Source organism: Brassica napus, chromosome C9 (assembly GCF_020379485.1).
Source record: "Brassica napus cultivar Da-Ae chromosome C9, Da-Ae, whole genome shotgun sequence".
Lineage (NCBI taxonomy): Eukaryota > Viridiplantae > Streptophyta > Magnoliopsida > Brassicales > Brassicaceae > Brassica > Brassica napus.
Window position 1 is genome coordinate 31,966,501 of NC_063452.1, and position 10,143 is coordinate 31,976,643.

General features: G+C 31.4%; 2 long non-coding RNA genes across 6 annotated transcripts; one reads left to right on the plus strand and one right to left on the minus strand.

The window, feature by feature from the left end:
- Nucleotides 1–3,660: 3,660 nt before the first annotated feature.
- On the minus strand, nt 3,661–9,419 carry LOC106422088. Of its 5 annotated transcripts, none has more exons than XR_002661148.2 (4): nt 5,912–6,720; nt 5,348–5,760; nt 5,166–5,240; nt 3,661–4,322 (listed from the first exon to the last, which is right to left on the minus strand). It is a non-coding gene; the product is annotated as an uncharacterized LOC106422088 (long non-coding RNA). The 5 variants fall into 5 exon arrangements; XR_001284351.3 differs by lacking the exon at nt 3,661–4,322 and having other exon boundaries at nt 5,050–5,240; nt 5,348–5,472; nt 5,545–5,760; nt 5,912–6,541; XR_007329134.1 differs by having other exon boundaries at nt 5,166–5,760; nt 5,912–6,747.
- On the plus strand, nt 4,321–5,239 carry LOC125593188. Its single transcript, XR_007329135.1, has 2 exons — nt 4,321–5,061; nt 5,190–5,239. It is a non-coding gene; the product is annotated as an uncharacterized LOC125593188 (long non-coding RNA).
- Nucleotides 9,420–10,143: the final 724 nt, after the last annotated feature.

The following is a 10,143-nucleotide window of genomic DNA, read 5'->3' on the forward strand; positions in this document are numbered from 1 at the left end:
ACAACTCATTCTCTTTCCAAAAGCCATCTATGAAACACCAGCGCCCGGGAATTGACGGGAGGTTCAAAACCTCTACATGTTGTACTCCCCTCTGAGTTTTCAACACTTGTGCTTCAGCCCAAAGCGTTGATTCCATTTCCGCCAATTTGAGTGTTTCCCGGGGATCAATGTCAAGATTACTAAAAACCTTGTTATTCCTTCCTTTCCAAATGTACCATAGAATCCATGCAAATTGGTGATCATCCATTTTAGGGTGAATTATCCAGAATAGATGATCAATATTTGTGAAGAGGGACCCAATGGGAAAAATATTTTGATTCAATGGTATCTTTGAGAGGGCCCAAATATGACGAGCTGAAAAGCATTAAAAAAACACATGATTTATCGATTCCTCTGAAGTTCCTCATCTAGCACAACATATATCCCCTTGTAGTCCTCGCGCTTGCACATTTTTTTAACTGCTATACATCCTGACACCAGTTGCCACAAGAAATGTTGAATTTTTGGTGGGCACCTAACTTTCGAACAGAACACTTTCAAGATATCAATTGTGGGTCCAAACACTGATGTTTGTTTTTCCCTATCTGGATAGACCCGTTCTACTTGGTAGGCAGATTTAACCGTGTATTTTCCATTATTGGTAACATACAATCCATCCCTATCTCCCATATGAGTCATGCTCAGAGGTATGCTTTCTATTATTTTTGCATCATGGGGTTCCACTAAAGCCTGAATTGCCTGTGAATTCCAAGTTCGCGAAGCTGAATCAATGAGATAATCAACTGTAAGGTCAGGGTAACTGTTATGATGATTTTTATTTGCTGGTCTCGGGCGAGTGGCTGGGAGCCAGGGGTCGTTCCATACAGAGATAGAAGATCCTGATCCCACTATTTTAATTAGTCTTTCGCTAACCAGAGATCTAACAAAAACAATACTCCGCCAGCCATACGACGGAGAATATGATCGAATCGGTTCCAGAGGTGATGCATTCCTGAAGTACCATCCTTTAAAAACTCGTGAAAATAAGGTATTTGGTTTCAAAATCAGTCGCCATAATTACTTACCAAGCATCTCCGTGTTAAAATCTGTTAGGTCTTTAAAGTCTAATCCTCCTTTATCCTTATTTAAACATAATTTGTCTTATGATTTCCAGTGAGTACCACCTGGGCTCCACAAGAATTGTGCTACAACACTTGTCAGTTTCTTTGTGGTTGCTTTGGGTAAACGGTGGCAATACATCACATGATTTGGTAAAGGTGTAACCACTGATTTGATAATCACTTCTTTTCCTCTTTTAGTAAAAAACTTAAATGTCCAGCCATTAATCTTGTTATTCAAGCGATCCTGAATAAATCCAAAGACTTGTATCTTAGATCCTCTGAGATTTTCTAGCAGTTTCAAATAAGATCTCATTCTTCCTAAATTCTGAATACCCAAGATATCTCTCAGTTTTTGACGGTTAGATTCTTCGATCTTATGTCCAAATTGAATCGAATATTTATGAAATTTTATTAGACTTTGAATGTCTTTGGGGTTTATGAATCCTTTCAACAAGTATAATTAATCCCAAAGCATAGCGTAGGCTGCGGACGAGGTCAATAAGGTCGAGTATCTGAGCATAAAAGTCAATCCCGTTTACACAGTGTATATTGCTCCCAGCCGTTTTGATCCTACTCATTATTTAGACATGACCAAATCCAGGTATGTATCCTAATCTACTTCTACTGGTTGACTGGTTGAGATACATGAAACTATAAAGAAAAAAGAAATCAGACGTTTCATCAGGTCTTCCAAAGTGCCTTTAAAAGTAAACAGCTTCGGAAAGTGATGTAGTTTAGATCATGATATTTATGTAATTCTGTGAAAGTGTTTTTTTTTTGTAATTATAACATTTTTTATAGAAAAAAATACATTCTGAAAAAATATTCACTGAAGAAACAGAGAAGAAATAAATATATTTATGGTGATGCAATCTACCATTTCCTTTTATATATATATATATATATATATATACTTTGATTGACCCGTCGGAAGGGTGTGATATATTTTATCTGTGTGTAGATATTATAAACATTCATCAGTTTTGCTATTATGAAAATGGTTTTGTACCCCTCATATGTAGTGTGCCTTAATGTTTCTCGCTAAATATTTTATAATTAAATCGTTGTAACAATGTTAAAAAAGAGTTATGTTTGGGTTCATCCCTAGGATGAACCTCTAGGTCTACCAATCAATAGAATTGTGTTATTTTATATTCGATATTTTTTTAAAAAAGAAAAAAATATTGTCAAGTTATATTATGTTTTTAAAATAAAAAAGTAAAAAATTTAAAATTAAAAATTAAAAATAGTAATAATTACAAAAAAGATATATTTTTTAAAAAATATTTTAAACGTCGTCAGCAAAACACTACCCTAAATCCTAATCCCTAAACCTTAAACCCTTACGTAAACCCTAAACCTTTGGATAAATTCTAAACTCTAAATAAAAAACACTAAACACTAAAACACTAAACCCTAAACCTTAAACCCTAAACCCTAAATCCTAAATTTGAGTGTTTTAGTGTTTAGTGTTTTTGATTTAGAGTTTAGGATTTATCCAATGGCTTAGGGTTTAGGTATTAGGATTTAGGGTTTAATGTATTGTCGACGACGTTAAAAATATTTTTTTTAAATCTTTCTTTTTTCTATTACTACTATTTTTTATTTATTTTTTTTACCGTTTCATTTTTAAAATAATATAACTTAACAATATTTTGTTTTCTTTTTAAATAGATATCGAATATGAAATAGCACAATTCTATTGGTTGTTAGGTTCACCCTAGGGGGTGAACCCAATAATAAGTCGTTAAAAATGAGTTATTCTTGGGTTCACCAACCAATAGAATTTCATTATTTCAAATTCGATATCTTTTAAAAAAGGAAACAAAATATTATCAAATTATATTATATTTTTAAAATAAAAAATAAAAAAATAGTAGTTACAGAAAAAATAATTTTTAAAAAATATATTTTTAACGTCGTTATCAAAACACTAAATCCTAAATTCTAATCCCTAAACCATAAATCCTAAATCCTAAACCGTTGGATAAACCCTAAACCCTTAGATTAATCATAAACTCTAAATAAAAAACACTAAACACTAAAACCCTAAACTCTAAATCCTAAACCCTAAACCTTTGAGTGTTTTAGTGTTTAGTGTTTTTGATTTAGAGTTTAAGATTTATCCAAGGGTTTAGGGTTTACCCAAGGGTTTAGGGTTTACCCAAGGGTTTAGGGTTTAGGATTTAGGATTTAAGGATTAAGATTTAGGGTTTAGTGTTTTGTTTGTTAAAAAATATGTTTTTGTAATTGTTACTATTTTTTATTTATTTCTTTTTACTTTTTTATTTAAAAAATATAGTATAACTTGACAATATTTTGTTTCTTTTATAAAAGATTTCGAATATGAAATAACACAATCCTATTGTTTGGTGAATCGAACCTAAGAATAAGTGGTTAAAAAAAAGGATTTAAATTAAAATTCGTGTACATTTGTTGGTTTGGCACTGCTTTATTGATCTTCTTATTCTTTATTATGTTTTCTTTTTAAAAAGTTTTATCGACATGTCTCGAATGATTTTTTTGTTCTTTAATTTCTTCTATCTCTTTGTTTCTTGTGTTTATGATTCACCGGATGATCCATAAAGCTTGGGACATCCTCTATTGATACAAACTTTTAGAAGTTCCACACTTTGTATGAATGTCTTATTTTCCTATTTCACATACGAAATTAACCGACTTGTCTTAGTGCAAGTATCTTGAAGTTGGGCTTTGGAGTGAGCTGGTGCGTAACAAAATTAAAATTGAGGCCCTTTAATAATCTCCACATGACCCAACTTTAACCTTCTCTTATTTTCTCGGTTCACCAAGAATCAAACAAAAGCCCCCTTTCGTCTTCTTCTCCACACCGACGAACTCCATCAACTCCATCATCGTTAACCTCCAAGTTTATCCTTGCATTGAATCCCATTGCCACTGCTTTGTCTGAATAGAACCCCAAAGCTTCTTGACTCGAATAAACTCTTGTTTGTTCTGTTGCGATGACAATCTCATCGACTCAGTCGAGATTCTGTTGTTGTGTCTTTAGGATCCCTGATTTACTGAATGGTCAAAAATAACTTGATCCCATGCGCCTCCGGTCGCCATATTGTACTCCTCCGATGAATTTATCTTCGCGTAAATCACCTCCATCTTCGATTTAGTCAGCTTGAGAGAGATTCATTACTCGCACTCATACCTCCTTACCCGATTAAAGCTTATTCTTTGACTCACATGTTAATCCTGACATGTAAATTCCCGTCAACTTATGTAGAAGAATCAATCTGTAGTTAATGAGATGTATTCCAAATATTCATGTCTGATTTCACTAAGGTCGTGTTTTCAATTTTGCTGCATACGTGATGGAGTTTAACATTTGTAATAATATAATGCATTTACTTAATTTGTATTAGATTATTTATTTTCTGTGACGTGCATGTGCGAGTAAATTAGGTTGACCAAATCCATGATTGTTTGGTGATCCTATAATGAGGTGGTGTAATGAGGCTGGACGGTGTTAAGCTAATGACGCATTTCTGTTCGCGTCACAGCACCACTTGGTCAATCACGGCCGTCTTCCGGTGAAGAATTTCTAAGTTTTATTTACACCTTCCGTGTCCTTGCGTTATGTATATCATATATGTCAATCCATTTTTTCAATGATAAGAGTGAATATGTTTGTATTCAACAAACTCTCTTTTTTACAGTGAGCTTGTGGCGTGGATATTTGTTTAAGCTGCTGGTTTTAATTTTTAAATATTATTTTGTTAGGTTACACCTGATATCAAATTTCAACGGGAATAGACGACACTAAACCTCGTGAACGATGCTCTCACCACTCACCACTGAGTGAGAAGACTTGTGTTCTTGGTTTAAAAAAAGGAGACCCACTGAGGAAACTTGTAAAACTCAAAGATGGGTTCATTGATGGAGTCAAAAAGGAGCTCATGGTCAGCAGAACAAAGCTGAGTATGATAAAATGGTATATTGATGAAAAAGCCGGTTTGAGAACCTGGTTAGAGAATTCTGTTTTCAAGTACAGTTATTCCTAGCTTGAGGCATCCAAAACCACTTTAATACACTTACACACTGTTTCTTTTTCATTCATAGGATCATCTTTTTCTTCAAATTGGTTACAGAGAGCCTGTCCCTTTGCTTCACCTGATTTTTGTTGGAGAAGAGTCAATGTCAGCTAATAACTAATTGAAGAGTTCTAAATCCTAAGTTCAGTAGTAAGTATAGTTTTAAGAAAGAAAAAACACTCATACCTCTTGCAACATCTAGTATCATAACTGCAAAACGTGACACTACTTCAAAAGATAGTGGCTTTTACTTTAAGGTTGCAATCTGATCTATTTTGACATTTTCCATCTCTGACTCTTCTATGTTATCGCTGATGTAGATGGTAGCCATCAGAAAGTTGAGACACCAAGTTATAGAGAAGGGTAATTATTAGTCTATTTACCTTAAGTTCAAAACCTTGATGCATCTTACGTTTTTGGGAGATTTCTCCTTTGCCTGAGTATTTTGTTACCATTTTTTTGTTTATCCATCTTTGAAATTTTCAACAACTAAGTGAGAAAAGACCTGAGTGGCGAGCAAATGAGCTTAGTCCAGCACAATGATGACACGATTTTGAAACTCAAAAATGCAGCCATCGAACGCTCCAAGTTTGTTGATTCTGCAGTCATTGGAAAATACAGTATTTAGAGAAGAGAAAATGAGTAATATCATATATATACAATTTTACACACGGTCTGTTGGAGACAATAAGAACCATCAATTCGAAAATCAAATATCAAACAGACAGCCAAAAAAAACATTAATAAGACCTTTGCGTATCATCACAGCTGAGAAAGGACAAAAGTAGTATTCGTTGAAACTCCATGTATTCATATGGAAGACGAACGGAAGACAGGACCACCATCGGACCTCGAACTGCCATCGCCGGAGCCCCTTCAGTCTTGTCGGTGAAGATCGCCATCGACAGAGTCTCTCTCTCTCTCTTGTTCTTTCGCCAATTGAACAGTAAAATGAAAGGTTTGTTGCCGGTTCCTTTTTCCCGCAGGTCAAATCAAGTCCAATCTGCAAATGGCCCAATACCGCACGGGTCCTTCCCACGAGGCCCGTTTCTTTTTAGGTTTAAAAAATGATGGCCAAACCTCCCCGCTACAGTTCTTATCACTACAAGAAAAATAATCTCATTTTTGACAGATATTTCCGTCAAAATCATCATTCCCCATGAATACCCAACGAAACGTATCGTCGATTCTATTTCAGTCGGAAATACTTTTTGTTGAGAATTGGTCAGTAGTTTCCAATGGATTTTTTTTTTTTGTAAACTAAGTTTCTAATGGATTCCCGAAAATAATCGGAAATTATCTGTGGGGAATCCGTCAAAAACATTTCCGAAAAAATTCCAACTAAATAATTTCAACGGATTCCGTCGGAAAGTTTTTTTAAAAATAACCAAAAGAATAAAATAAATAAAACGTTTTAAATTTTAAATTTTAAATTACATAGAATACAAATTTTCTTAAAAAAATACCAATATATAAATAAATTATAAAAAGGTTTCTTTTAAAAACACTATAATCTATATCCTTTATCTAACAAATTCAAACAAAAAATCATAAATTAACAAATTATAAACTAACAAATTTATAAAATATTTTTAATTATACCATAATATATATATATATATATATATAAATAAAAGTTATAAATTATGAAAATCGTTTTAGATAAAGAAATGTCTTGGAAATTGAATAAATTACATGTTTTGTAAAATATTATTTATAATTAAAAGTATTTCTAAAATATGAAATATGAGAAAAAAATTTGTAAACTAAAAGCATTTATAAAACGTTGATAAGTTTGTACAATTATAATAAATGTTTTGAAAAATGTTTTTAAAATAACAAAATTACGTTAAATTCAAAATATATTTTATAAATATTTTTGAATATTATACCAACACAAAAATCCTTTAACTAACAAATCCTAAAATTAACATCAAAATCTTACACAACATCTAAATCCTAAATTAATTCAATCTTAAAACTAAAATCTATATCGAAAAACAAACATCTAAACTTATATCCTAAAACTAACATCTAAATTTCTAAAACTAACAATGAAATCTAGGGATGGGCGATTCGGTTATTTTATCGGTTCGGTTCGATTTGATTAATTCGGTTCTATAATTTTCCAAATAAAGTAAACCATAATTAGATTGGTTTAGAGTGGTTTTGGTTTGGTTTGTATTCGGTTCGGTTTGTGTTTCGGTTCAGTTTAATCGGGTTCTTCTAGTTTAGTTCTTTTAAGAAAATAATGTTTTAAAACATAAACGCATGGTTATGAAATTATCACGCAAGTGATAATAAAATAAACTATGTAAACTAAAGTCAATAGAAAACTAAAACTTAAACCTTTAAAAACCACAAAAAGAGTTTTTACAAACACAATCAAACCAAAATTAACTAAAGTAAATAAAAAAATTATGGAGAGGGAAAGAGACGTTATGGAGAATGTTTGTTTTAAATGATACTTAGTTTTGGTATTACGCAGCGTCCGTTTACATAAAATAATTCAAGAGTTTTTTTTAAATCAAAAATTTGGATTACATATTATTTTAGAAAATATATGCTATTGAATAAAAATGGAAAATATATGGGTTTAGTGACATTAGTCTTAGGGTTTTAGTATCTTGTATAATGCTAGTATGTTTAATTAAAATAATAACAAAAATACATTGGTTTCTCGGTTCGGTTCTGTTTTGATTGGTTTCGGTTTGGTTGGTTCGGGTTAGGAAAATCTTAAACCAAACTATTTGATCATAGACTTTCAGTTTGGATCGGTAAGGTTTGACGCGTGATTTGGTTCGGTTTTTTGCCCACCTTCAAGTCCTGAAAACCAACAACTTAACATAAAACTACTCTACAATCTATTTTAAATAAAAAAACTTACATATTAGAAAAATATGAAAGAGAAAGATTTGATTTTGATTGTGTTCTTGAGGAGAAGAGAGAAGTTTAATGTATTTTTGAGAGAGAAAAGAGTTTGGTATATTTGAGAGAGAGGATAGAATGAAGTAGGAGAAGAGAAGAGACCAAATTATGTATTAAAAATTCCTGATGGATCCGCATCCGTCGGAAATCCGTTGGAAATTTTTACTTTTAGACGGTTGCCAAAAAAATTGGCGCTTTCTTTTTTCGGGGGGGGGGGGGGATTTTTAGATTCCCGATTCCATTTGTAATCCGTCATGAATTTTATTTTCGTTCAACAACTCTAAACACCGAGTTATCGAAAATCAATTTTCTGAAGGATTCATGACGAATTTCTGACGAATATCTGACGATTTTGGAGGGGGGGTTTAAAGTTAGCAAATACAAAGAAAAACATATCAAAAATATCCATATTCATTATACAAATGATTTAATGAGTTTTATGGTTGAACACCTTCGGAATCACTTTTAATATAGATTTGAAAATACTATGGACCAATTCTCAAAATCATTCATGTAAGTATATGATATGTTAACATTCAAAGGGATTCTTTTGATTTATTTTATTTAAATTTAGTAATATACGTTTATTGACCATATGTTATATCATATGGAGTTTTAAAATGTTTTTATAGTACTCATGGATCTATAATGAATCAAATTTTATGAATTTTACACCTATTTTTCAACCTTAATCCCGAAATCTGTTGGGAACCCGTCGGAAATTTTTGACGATTACCGATGGATTTAAATAAATATTTATTTTAAAAACATTCCTTCGGAAATTCAGACGGATTTTAGTAATTAAATTTCCGACGGATTCTAGACTTTTTATTTTGTCGATATTTGGTCGGAAATCCTTTAGAAGTTTCTGATGGATTTTTCTCCTTTGAGAATTTTGTCGGGAGTCACTATATTTTCTTGTATTATATTGGGCCAGGCCTGGGTCCAGGTTCCCAATTTCCATATCTAATGACCTGCAACATATATAATATTGATGAACAACTCCACAAATAAGGATTCATGATGAAGTTGTTTTCAAAACATTTGGATCAACGGACGGTTCTGCATGTACGCATCATCAATGTACATGCTCTCTCCGTAGCATGCGATCACAACGAACTGCTCAGCCTACAGTACTCTGGAACCCCCGAAAGCTTGCATCTTATAATCTGCAAGAAAGTGTATAGTTTGGGATTTAAACCATATACATGGGTGTAAAAGCCTTTAAGTAAGGGTGCTTCCACTGTTTGTAAGATAGTTATCATGTAATTTTCAAATAGACTCACAAATCATATTACAGTAGAACCTCTATAAATTAATACTCAATAAATTAATAATTTCTATAAATTAATAAATTTTGTCGGTCCCAATTTGAGCCGGTTCAAAATTTGACACAAATCGATAAAATAATAAGGTAATAATCTTTTAGAAAATTCTATGTAAATATTTGATCACATTAAAATTATAAATTAATAACTTATATGTATTTATATTTTATATAAGTAAGAACCTATTATTATATTGTTTGTTTTATATTCACAATATAATTATCTTTATATTTTCTTAACACTTAATATATTTTTAATGAGATTTAGTAATATTATACCTAAAACCACACTTAATTTTATGCAATATATATAATATACACCAAATAATATAATAAAATTAATATAAATTTCAAAATTTAAAAAATAACAATTAATGTCTATGCACTAAAATCAAATGTGTTTCTTATCTGAGAATAAATATATCTTAAAATAATAAATCTAAATAAGAAATTTTTTATAAATTAATATTTCTATAAATTAAGAAAATTTCTAAGTCCTAACATTATTAATTTAGGAAAAATTGGGAGAATGTGTGGTGAGTAAGTTATCAATTAGGAATATGAGTCATGCTAAATTTTAATTTGCAAAGAGGACTACCTATTTTTTTGACCCTATGCAAAAGTGTTGTAAAAATCTATGTAATCCCTAAGAAACACATATATTTACAGCCTTGCCATTTTCTTTTTTTTTAAACAAATCAAATAAGAAAAAAGTGACCTATTGTTA